The sequence below is a fragment of the Geotrypetes seraphini genome, chromosome 7 (assembly GCF_902459505.1).
Source record: "Geotrypetes seraphini chromosome 7, aGeoSer1.1, whole genome shotgun sequence".
NCBI classification, from domain to species: Eukaryota; Metazoa; Chordata; class Amphibia; order Gymnophiona; family Dermophiidae; genus Geotrypetes; species Geotrypetes seraphini.
Genome location: NC_047090.1, coordinates 52,554,003 through 52,567,071, shown reverse-complemented (window position 1 = coordinate 52,567,071; position 13,069 = coordinate 52,554,003).

Below are 13,069 nucleotides of genomic sequence, written 5' to 3'. Positions count from 1 at the left end.
TACTTACAAGTGTGTACTTATAAGTACATTCTTACATACATGTACACGTATTTACAAGTGTGTACTTATAAGTATGTATTTACAAGTGTACTTATAAGTATGTATTTAGAAGTCTGTACTTATAAATACGTATTTACAAGTGCGTACTTACAAATACGTACTTATAAGAGCGTACTTACAAATACGTACTTATAAGAACGTACTTACAAGGGCGTACTTATAAGAACGTACTTACAAGGGCGTACTTACAAGTGTGTACTTATAAGTACATTCTTACAAGTACGTACTTACAGGGTGGTTATGATTTATGGTTGGATTCCTAATGTTTACTTAATGAGTTTCCCTATGACTGATTTTGTCCACTTAGAGCAAGTATAGTATAAGTACTTATAAGTACGTATTTACAAGTGCGTACTTATAAGTACATCTTTACAAATGCGTATTTATAAGTGCGTACTTATAAGTACGTATTTACAAGTGCGTACTTATAAATACGTATTTACACATGTAACTTACACGTGTAAGTTACACATGTAAGTTAAGTGTGTAACTTACACGTGTAAGTTAAACATGTAAGTTAAGTGTGTAACTTACAAGTGTATTTACAAGTGCGAACTTATAAGTACGTATTTACAAGTGCGTATTTACAAGTGCGTAATTATAAGTATTTACAAGTGCGTACGTATTTACAAGTGCGTACCATAAGTACGTATTTATAAGTGTGTACCATAAGTACGTATTTACACGTGTAACCTACACATGTAAGTTAAGTGTGTAACTTACATGTGTAAGTTACACATGTAAGTTAAGTGTGTAACTTACACGTGTAAGTTACATCTGTAAGTTAAGTGTGTAACTTACACGTGTAAGTTACATCTGTAAGTTAAGTGTGTGTAATTTACACATGTAAATTACACATTTAAGTTACACGTGTAAGTTACACACTTAACTTACAGATGTAACTTACACGTGGGGAACATCAAGTACAAGGGGGCACTCGGAGAAACTGAAAGGGGATAGGTTTAGAACCAATGCCAGGAAGTTCTTCTTCACCCAAAGAGTAGTGGACACATGGAACGCACTCCCGGAGGTTGTGGTGGGCAGAAGACACCACAGGGATTCAAAGAAGGTTTGGATAAATTCCTGAAGGAAAAGGGGATTGAGGGACACGGATAAAAGTAAGGATAGGTTTTTTAGGGCAGGGAACACTTGACAAGTCATGGACCTGATGGGCCGCCGCTAGTGCGGACCGCTGGGCGCGATGGACCTCTGGTCTGATCCCGGTGGAGGCAACTTCTTATGTTCTTATGTGTAACTTACACGTGTAACTTACACATGTAAGTTACACATGTAAGTTAAGTGTGTTAATTACACATGTAACTTACACGTGTAAGTTACACATGTAAGTGTGTAACTTACACGTGTAAGTTAAGTGTATAGTTTACATCTGTAAGTTACACACTTAACTTACATGTGTAGCTTACACATGTAAGTTAAGTGTGTAACTTACACGTGTAAATTACTCATGTAAGTTAAGTGTGTAACATACACATGTAAGTTAAGTGTGTAACTTACACGTGTAAGTTACATACTTAGCTTATATGTGTAACTTACACGTGTAAGTTACACTTAACTTACATGTGTAACCTACACGTGTAACATACACATGTAACTTACATGTGTAACATACAAGTATAAGTTACACTTGTAAGTTACACACTTAACTTACATGTAACTTACACATGTAACTTAAGTGTGTAAGTTACATGTAAGTGTGTAAGTTACATGTAAGTTAAGTGTGTAATTTACAAGTGTAACTTACACTTGTACGTTACACATGTAATTTACATGTGTATGTTACACATGTAGGTTACACATGTAAGTTAAGTGTAACTTACATGTGTAAGTTACACATATAAGCTAAGTATGTAACTTACACGTGTAAGTTACACACTTAACTGTGTAACTTACACATTTAACTTGCATGTGTAACTTACACATGTAAGTTACACATTTAATTTACATGTGTAAGTTACACACTTAACTTACTTAACATGTAAGTTACACACTTAACTTACTTAACATGTAAGTTACACATGTAAGTCACATGTGTACATTACATGGGTAAGTTACAGGTGTAACTTACACATGTAAGTTAAGTGTGTAGCTTACATGTAAGTTACACATGTAAGTTAAGTGTGTACGTTACACGTGTAAATTACACATGTAAGTTACACATGTATGTTTAGTGTGTAACTTAACATACATGTACACGTATTTACAAGTGCGTTCTTATAAGTATGTATTTAGAAGTCCGTACTTATAAGTACATATTTACAAGTGCGTACTTATAAATACATATTTACAAATGCGTATTTACAAGTGCATACTTATAAATACGTATTTAGAAGTCCGTACTTATAAATACGTATTTACAAGTGCGTACTTACAAATACGTACTTATAAAAGCGTACTTACAAATACATACTTATAAGAACGTACTTACAAGGGCGTACTTACAAGTACGTACTTACAAGGGTGATTATGATTTATGGGTGGATTCCTAATGTAAATGTGTAAGTTACACGTGTAAGTTACACATTTAAGTTAAGTGTGTAACTTACATGTGCAACTTAACATGTGTGTAACATTTTAAACTTAACATGTGAAACTCACATGTGTAACTTACAAGTGTGTAAGTTACATAGACTTGATAAAAGGAACGAGGGAACGAGAAAGTGTGAAAAAGGAGGGAACGAGAAAGTGTGCAAAAGAAAGATAGAAGGGACGAGGGAACGAGAAAGTGTGAAAAAGAAAGATAGAAGGGACGAGGGAATGATAAAGTGTGAGAAAGAAAGATAGAAGGAACGAGGGAACGAGAAAGTGTGAAAGAGAAAGATAGAAGGAACGAGGGAATGAGTGTGAAAAAGAAAGATAGAAGGAATGAGGGAACGACAAAGTGTGAAAAAGAAAGATAGAAGGAACGATGGAACAAGAAAGTGTGAAAAAAAAGATAGAAGGAACGAGGGAACGAGAAAGTGTGAAAAAGAAAGATAGAAGGAATGAGGGAACGAGAAAGTGTGATAAAGAAAGATATAAAAGAACGAGGGAACGAGAAAGAAGGAAAAAAATAGATAAAAAAGATCAAGGGAAAGAGAAAGTGTGAAAAAGAAAGATAGAAGGAACGAGGGAATGAGAAAGTGTGAAAAAGAAAGATACAGAACTAGGGAACGAGAAAGTGTGAAAAAGAAAGATAAAGAACGAGGGAACGAGAAAGAAGGAAAAAGAAAGATAGAAGGAACGAGGGAAAGAGAAAGTGTGAAAAAGAAAGATAGAAGGAACGAGGGAAAGAGAAAGTGTGAAAAAAAAGATAGAAGGAACGAGGGAACGTGAAGGAACGAGGGAACGTGAAAGTGTGAAAAAGAAAGATAAAAAAGAACGAGGGAACAAGAAAGAAGGAAAAAGAAAGATAAAAGGAACAAGGGAACGAGAAAGTGTGAAAAAGAACGAGGGAATGAGAAAGAAGGAAAAAGAAAAAATGAAAGAATGAGGGAATGCTAAAGAGTGAAAAAGAAAGATATAAAGAACGAGGGAACGAGAAAGAAGGAAAAAGAAAAAATGAAAGAACGAGGGAATGATAAAGTGTGAAAAAGAAAGATATAAAGAACGAGGGAACGAGAAAGGAAAAAGAAAAAATGAAAGAACGAGGGAATGATAAAGTGTGAAAAAGAAAGATATAAAGAATGAGGGAACGAGAAAGAAGGAAAAAGAAAAAATGACAACGAGGGAACGAGAAAGTGTGAAAAGAAAGATATAAAAAACGAGGGAACGAGAAAGAAGGAAAAAGAAAAAATGAAATAATGAGGGAATGATAAAGTGTGAAAAAGAAAGATATAAAGAATGAGGGAACGAGAAAGACTTGCGGCCACAGGGCAGGGAAGTTTGTTGGACCAGGCCTGTTGGCGGGCGTGCGGGGGGTTAGTGCCACAAAGGAAACTTTGATTTATAAGGAAGGAATAAGCTAAATATTGCAGTACTGAGGTGTGTATGGATGCTGCTGGGTCGGTGACGGGGCGGTGAAGGGGACAGTGCAGTGACGGGGACAGATTTTTCCCTGTGTCATTCTCTAGTGCTCACGTCAAAAGCTTCCCTCCGACTCAGCTGCTTGTTTCCGCTTTTGAATGAGCACTGCGTTGCCGACCTTAAGTTCTGTTGATGCCAGGAGTAGGAGGTCCATTGCTGATCTTGAGTGTCATCGCGGGGGGGGAGAGGGGGGTTGCAGATCTTGTTGCCAAAATCAGAAAGGTGAAGAAGGGATAAAGATGGGCCTGTGGTGAATGGAGAGATTGAGAGAAGGGGGCAGATGATAGAAGTGGGGAGAAAGGGGAGAGAGAAGAGGGCAGATGATGAAAGTGGGGAGAGAGAAGAGGGCAGATGATGGGGAAAAGAATTGAGTTAGGGAAATACTGGAGGGGGTGAGGGAAAGAGGTGACGATCTGTAGCTAGACAGTAAAAAAGTAAATTGATGAGAGGGAACGTAAGTAAGAACGTAATCTAGTAAGAACGTAATCTAGATGGATGCAGAAAATAAATTGAAAAGGAAAATGAGGGAAGAAAGGGATTGCAGAACAGAGGTGTGGGAGAGGGAAGGAGAGGAGAGAGATGCCAGACCAATGGGGGTGAAAGGAGAGATGGAAGGGGGAGGCATACAGTTTCTGGAAGGAGAAAAGATGCCATATAGGGGCAGAGAGATGGCAGATAGTGAATGGAAGGAAGACAGTAACAAGAAGACGAGGAAAGTAGAAACCAAAGAAGACAATGGTAGAACAAAAATTTTCTATTTATTTATTGCTTTAGGAGACATGTATCACTGTTTCTGTGGTGTTGCATTGTATGCAGAGTCCAGCTTCTTACTGGTTCAATTTAACCTTTGTCTATGTATTTCTATTTTATCCCCTTTTACAAAACTGTGGAGCGTTTGTTAGCGCCAGCCGTGGTGGTAGCAGCTCAGAATTCCATTAGCGTCAGAGCTGTTACCACCGTGGCTAAAATCTACACTACAGTTTTGTAAAAGGGGGAGGGGTTAGTTTGTGATGACATTCCATACTAGGCAAAGGTGTGTTCTGTGTGTTCGAAAGACATGGTTTTCTGTTAGGATTGACAGTGTAGGATTGATCTGTACTAGTCTGGCTTGTTTAGTTTTACAATGGGTGTATTGATGTACTGCTCACTGCAGTATGTAAATGCTGCCTTTTCCTAGGTATTCATGTGTGGCTTGTTACTAAAAATCATGTTTTTCATACAGATGGGGGGGGGGGGGGGGGCAAAAAACGATGGGCCTCGGGTGTCACATATGCTAGGTACACCACTTTTCCTAGCAGATATTTGACTTTAGCTCTCATTAATGTACCAAATAGGATGGTATCATAGATCTCCAAAATTTAAGTATCAAGGGACAATAATATAATAAATGATCTATAGTCTCAACTTCACAATGACAGCGCCAGCATCTATTAGACTTTGAACTATCTAATTTCTGTAAACGAACAGGGGTCCAAAATGCCGCCCAAGATAAGGCATCTAGTTCATCCTCTCCACCTCTCATCTAATCTCATGTTCTCAAATATTATGCTGGTTGCAGGCTGTGAGGCAGAAGACATACCAGCTACCCTGTTTGCTATCTCCACCCCCCTCTTTGCAGCCTGGGCCTCATGGAACACTAGATAAGATAAAGGTCAATGTGACCAAGTAGCTGAAGTGGTGTTTATTAAGGAAACACTAATGCCTAGTTGCTATTCAATATAAATAAGCACAAGGTGAAAATGGTATAAGATTTTTATTGCACAGGCAACTGCAGTTCGATGAGATAGATGACAGGTATGCAGAGTAAGGCACTCGTAGGTCCAAGTTGTTACTGTGGTAGAATTGGTAAGGTTCCAGAATCTGCTCCTGATAGAAGGCAGGCTGAAGAAAAAGGAAGATGGACTGAGACAAATTAAGAGTTGATTGGTGAGTTTTAGGCTATCTATTACAAAGGTGCACTAAATCCACACATGCGTTAAATACTAACGCATGCATAAGGTAACATGCACACGTTAACCTTTAGCACACAGTAACGGCGCCTAAACGGTGCAGATTCAGTGTGCGGTAAAACTTAACACATGCATGTTATTCTATGCACGTATTAGTAGTTAGCGCATGCGTGGATTTAGCGCACCTTTGTAAAAAACTCAACAATTGACTGCTTTCTCTGAAAATCTATAAGTACACCTTTCTGAAGGAAAAAAAAGTGTGAAACATGTTAGTATTCTGAAAATGTAGATAATTCATCACAAGGGAAAAGAAAGGTTGCAGTACATCATTCTCACCTATTCTTTCTGTTTTGGAATTTGAGCTTTGTTCAGGTGTAAGTTGTGCTGAACCCAGTTTGAACAGACCTGCTTTGGCAAAAATAAACAGAAGCCTTGGGAGAATATGTCACACACCAGTCTCAGAATAACAGCTACAATGAACAGAAGCAAAAAAAAAAAAAACCAAAACACACTACTCCTTTTTATTTTTTATAAGGATACCTAACAATTAGGACTCTTAAAAGATTTACCTTTAGCTCTATGACGAAAAGCACTGCTATGGGTTCCACATATTCATGTAACTTGCATATCCTTTTTGCTGTCACCAAAGTTTCAAACAGCACAGGGTGGGGGTCAGCCAAGACTCCTGGAACCAAATTTTATTCATCCTATATCTCAGTACATTCTCTACATATTTTGTCTCAATCATACCTTACTGTCAATAATCCTTTCCCCCCCCCCAATAACCCAAAAATTAACAATCGAGACCAATAAATAAATTAAATAATTAAAATTCTACTTCATCCCCATTTATTTGCTAAATCGAACAAAAGAAGCCATATATTTTATCTCCAACCATTAGAACATTGAAATCAGACTTCCCAAAAAAACAAAACCCTCACTTAACAATTTTCTTTTCTATCATGTACCCTATGCAGCCAAATACAGTCCGGTCTCTCCAACCATTCTCACTAGTCTAAATAAACCATTCATTCTATTCTCCCCTCATTCTCTTATATTGCCAAATGACCATATTCTAGCACGTTTTAACTGCTATTTCTCTTGAACTCTAATACAATATATAAAAATAAAAAAAGTAAGAGAAGTCACAGATGACGTAAAATCATTCATTCAATAAGATACAGTACCATTCAGGACAGAAACCTCTTCTCTTTTAATACTAAAATCCTTTATAAGGATTTCCATCAAGGCAGACTAATCTTATTTCACGTCAACCATCAGACACTGAACAACTTTACTCTTCTATGTTATGCTCTTCTAAAATGTAATTGTGTGCAGATTCTTTCCAGTCCAGATGAAGAAAAACCTCTTTACTGCATCCTTGTTTTAAAAAATTTCTTTATTCATTTTAAAGCCATAAGTGCAAAATATAATACAATCGTATAACTCTATGAAAGCACTTAAATACAATTACAATTATAATCTATGACAAAAAGATATATCACCCCCATAATTATATCTAAAAACTACACTCAAATTGAGAAATTGAAAATACATTCCAATCCACCCTCCCTGGACGTGTATGACCAAAGAGCATAATCACCAATCACTCTTTGCAAAATTTTGTCAATGGCTCCCAAATCTTCAGAAACTTCTTATAATGTCTCTGTTGTATGGCCATATTATGTTCCATCTTAAAAACGTGACAGAGAGACTCCCACCAAAAGGAATAGTTTAGTCTATCCCAGGTTTTCCAATTTCTTAGAATAAGCTGTATGGCAACCCCTGTCATAATAAAGAGAAGTTTATTATTGTGAGATGATATTTGACTTTTAGCTCTCATCATAGTGCCAAATAGCACAGTGTCAAATGTTAGTGCCACTGAATTTTCCATTACTTTGTTTATCTGATTCCAAATGGATCTCCAAAATTGAAGTATCAAGGGACAGGGGGCGTGGCTTAACGCGAACACGAATGGAAGTGTAATTGCAGAGCTCCTCTTCATCTAGGCACAGATTATAAAAAATTTTATTCCCTTCTGGTTAATTTTCAACAAAAAATAAATACTAAAGAAGCCGAACATATGATAAATGAAAATATCCTCTTTTGATGAAGTTTGATGAAGTTAAAGCGAAGCCTGAGGTAATAGAAGCTGAAAAGGCAGAGTGCCGTTTTTTTTCTTCAACGGCTTATGAGACTTGAACTGCAGCGCTGAGATAGTGAAGCGTGAGTAAACAAAAGGCAGATGCTAATGAGACAGTTATAGAGGAGGATTGTGTCCCGATGTGCTTTAAAATAAGTCATAAAAAGTAAACCGTTGAATGTTATCACCTTTAAAGAAATTGAAAGGGCTTGAGAGAGAAAAGGCTGAGAAAAGAAAACCGGCAAATTGAATTGTGAGGCGCTAAGCAGTTGCTTAAGAAATTATTGAAATAAAAGATTGGAGTGAGTGTTGATCTCCTCTATCATAGCTGCGACTGGGCTAGTGAGAGGAGAGCCAGAAGAAAGAATTGCCGATATTTTTATTTTAGCGCTAAAACGGCGTGATATTAAAGATAAGTGACTGCCGTGCCTGAAAGAATCCGAAAGAAGGGAAGTTAAAGAGGGATAAAGCTATGGCGGTCTGAAACAGACGCTGAACCCTGTGGAAAAAAAAATCAGAGAATTTAGCGACGAGGCTTTTTTTTAAAAAAGAAAAAAAAGTTCACAGCGTGAATGACACCAGCCTGCCTTGCCAGATCTAGGTAAGATACTGGGAAAAGAGAAGCTAGAAATATCAAGAGCGTTGTTATTTCTATGTGCTGAAGATTTAAACTGACTAACATTGAAGGGAAAAAATTAGAGAGAGACTGATCTCGTTAGTGAGGCTGCTGACAGTTGACTTATGGAACTGTGACGGTTTATTATAGCCTTCTCTTGCCGGCGCTGAGTCGGAGCCTGGAGTTAAGGAGATCAATTAATCACTGGCTTCTTTTAGTGATAAAAAAAAAAAAGTAAAGTAAGTAAAAGTCTGAAGGCAGAAAAGAAAATATAGAATTGAAAATTATCCTCCTTTGACGTTGCTGGAAGGGAGATTGAGTAACTGAGGAAGAAGAATACTGGCATTTTCTCTCAGTAATTAAGTGCCGAAGTGATGTAAACAAATAAATATCAGCTTACTAAAATAAATAAATAAAGAAGTACTGAATTGAATATTACTTTCCTCTGACAAAGCTGCGATTGGGCTTATGAGAGAAGAGACAGAGGAAAGGATTAACGGAATTTTTTAAAACTGAAGCAGCAAGACATCGAGGCAATTGAGAGACGCTGTGAATAAATAGATTACAGTTGCTTCAAAATTGCCAAATAAGAAAATAATTGGAAGAGGTGTTGCTCTCCTCAGTCGGGGCTGCGATTGGGCTCGTGAGAGGAGAGCTAGAAGAAAGGACTACCAAAAATATTTTATTTGATCAGCGCTGAAGCGGTGTGTCATTAAGGGAGAGTGACTTCCGGATATAATGAATTAAATCTATGAAAGACCTAACTAGTCTGAGAGAGATCTAAGAGAAGGAAATATTATCAGACTGAGTGTTCCCCTCCTTCATTGAGACAGTGAAGGGGCTTAAAGGAGAAGAACCAAAAAAAATTCTACTTCAAAAGATAGAACCAAATCCTAGAAGAAAAGGAATTAAAAACTTAAGAACACTAAACCTAAACCTAAGAGATTAAATTTAAGAAAGAAGAATAACCAAGAAAAAGAAAACAACAACATGGCAAGCACCAGACAAAACAAAAATGAGGCTGGTACATCTGCAAAAAGACAGAAACAAGACCAAATAACACCAAGCAAAATACCACTTCCTATCGAAGAATCAGACACATTAAGCAAAACAGAAGTTATGGAAGAACTAAAACAAATCAAACAAATGCTCAAGGAAACTATAACTAATATGTCAGAAATGAAAGAAGAAATTTTAAATATTCATAGACAAATGGAAGTTAACAACAAAAGAACAACTGAACTAGAAGCAAAAATGGAAACTATAGAATGTGAATCAAAAAGATGTAAAAACGACAACCTGGAATTAAATAAATTAAAAGATCAACTGGAGGACTACGAGAATAGAGGAAGAAGGAAAAACATCAAACTTTTTGGAATACAAGAAAATTTAGAGGGAAAAAATACTATCCTTTTCCTTGAAAATTTAATTCCAAAAATACTACAATTAGACTTGAAACAACCAATTGAAATTGAAAGGGCGCATAGAATCCCAATTAAAAATTTAGAAAACAAAAACAGACCAAGACCAATAATTTTCAAAATGCTGAGATACCAACAAGCACTAGAGATACTAAATGCAGCAAAAAAAGATAAAAACCTAAATTATAAAGGATCAAGATTATGGTTTTTACCAGACTTCGCCAAAAACACAGCAACTAAAAGAAAAAGACTACTAGACATGAGACCTCTACTCAAAGAAAAAGGATTTAAATATGGTCTATACTACCCGGCGAAAATGAGAGTGTCATCTGGAGACAAGTCCTTATATTTTGAGGATCCCGAAAAACTAAAAGATTTTCTCTCTAAACCAGAACCTATGATATACTAATATAATACATTAAGATGGTTTTGAAGACTCTATGAAAAATTAGAAAATATAACATATCGAAATATTTGAAGAAATGGAGGAAAACAATACAAAGAAAAGACAATAATAATTATATGAAAGAAAGAACAGAATATAGGAAAATTATTAAATAATACACCGCATATATGTTTAAAATAATTATATGTTGAAATCATAATACTAAGGAAATACAAATTAACATATTGTTAAATGGAAAATGATACATTAATAAAATGTTATGGAAAATGATTAAATAAATATAAAAGATCAATATAGATAGATAGAAGGGAAATTTGTTTAAACAATTGAATATTGATTGCCTGGAATGGGGAGAATGTTAGGATTACAGTTCCAATGTGTATCCTTAAGCAGCCAATGTATTGGGTGGGAAAGGGAGGGATAAGGAGAATATTTATTAGAATAATTAAGGGAGATACATTAGGGTTAAATATGTGTGTCATGAAGAAAATTTTTTGGATATTAAATATGAAAGAGGAGAGGAAGAATAAGATAATGAAAAGTATTAAAATATATAATGTCTTTTAAAATATATTCTATTAATGTCAATGGCCTGAATCACGTAATTAAAAGGAAAAAAATATTAACATTTTTAAAAAAACAAAATGCAGATATTTACTGTCTGCAAGAGACCCATCTTAATATGAAGGAATCACAGAAATTATCAGGTGGATGGATAAAAGAATGTTTTTTTGCTCCAGCAGTGGGTAAAAAAGCAGGGGTTGCAATCCTTATAAATAAAAAATGTATGGCCAATATAAAGGTAAAAAATTCAGATCCACATGGAAGATGGATACATATCGATATAGGTATGGGAAATGATACCCTGACGTTATTTAATATATATGCCCCTAATTCGAATCAATCAGAATTTTTCAAAAAACTACAAAATATGTTATTACCACTGGCTGCCTCTAATTTAGTGGTGGCTGGAGATTTTAATGCTGTAATGGATCCATTATTGGATAAAAAACCAGGTAAAAATATTAAATCTTTAGGTCTAGATAATTTAGTTCGATCATGTGATTTGAAAGATATATGGCGTATTCTTCATTTTAATGATCAGGAGTATTCATTTTGTTCACAGGTTCATAAATCATTTTCAAGAATAGATTATATTTTTGTTTCAACAAATAAAGTGCAACAAGTGATTAAAGCCTCCATTGATCCTATTATCATTTCAGATCATGCGGGAATATGGATAGAATTACAATTAGATCAATTAGAAAATAATAGACCTCTTTGGAGATTTGATAATGCATTGCTTGTGGATGACAAATTTTTGGAAAATTTTAAAACACAAATTAATGAATTTTTTCAAATAAATTTAGTGGAAGATACATCTATAGAGAATGTATGGGATGCATTTAAAGCAACTATGAGGGGTAATATCATATCATATTCAGCTTTTATTAGGAAACAAATTAAAAAACAATATATAGAATTAGAAAAAGAAATAAAAATATTAGAAGCTAAATTGATAAGTAAATGGGAATATGAAGTTTTGCAAGCTCTTTTGAAAGTAAAAGGTAAATATAATGAATTAACTTCAAAAATGATAAGAAAAGATTTGTTTTCCAAACAAACGGTGTATTATGGAAATTCTAATAAGGCGGGAAAATTATTAGCAAATTATCTTAAGGCAAAAAAAAGGAGAACTAATATTAATGGAATAAAAGATGATAATGGTATAATAACAAATCAAACAAATATAATATTAAAACAATTTTTAAAATTTTATAAAGATCTATATTCTTCCGAACCTTATTTGGAGAGACAAAAAGATGAAAAAAAATTTTTAGATTTAATAAATGGACCTAAGATTCCTGATCATATAAAACGAAGTTTAGAAGAACCTATATCATTAAAAGAATTAGAAACAGCATTGAGATCTCTTAGAGTTGGATCCGCTCCAGGTGGTGATGGTTACACAGTAGAATTTTATAAAACATTTCAAAATATCCTCTCCCCACATTTATTAAAATTATATCAGACACAACTTATAAAAGGTAATATAAAAGGTACTATGGCTGAATCAATAATAATTGTTTTGCCTAAGCCAAATAAAGATCCTACTTTGGTTTCAAACTACAGGCCTATATCTTTGATAAACGTTGATAATAAACTTTTGGCGAAAATTTTGGCTTTGAGATTAGCCAAAGCTCTCCCACATATTATAGATATGCATCAAACGGGTTTCGTTGCTAAAAGACATTCCTCCAATAACTCTAGACTATTATTTCACATGCTAAACTTATCAAAAAAAATGGATGAACCGGCTTTTACAGTTTCATTAGATGCTGAGAAAGCATTTGATAGGGTAGAATGGAATTTTATGTATCAGGCTTTAGAATGGTTTGGTATAGGTTCTGGATTTATACAAATGGTAAAAACTTTGTATAGCTTCCCAAT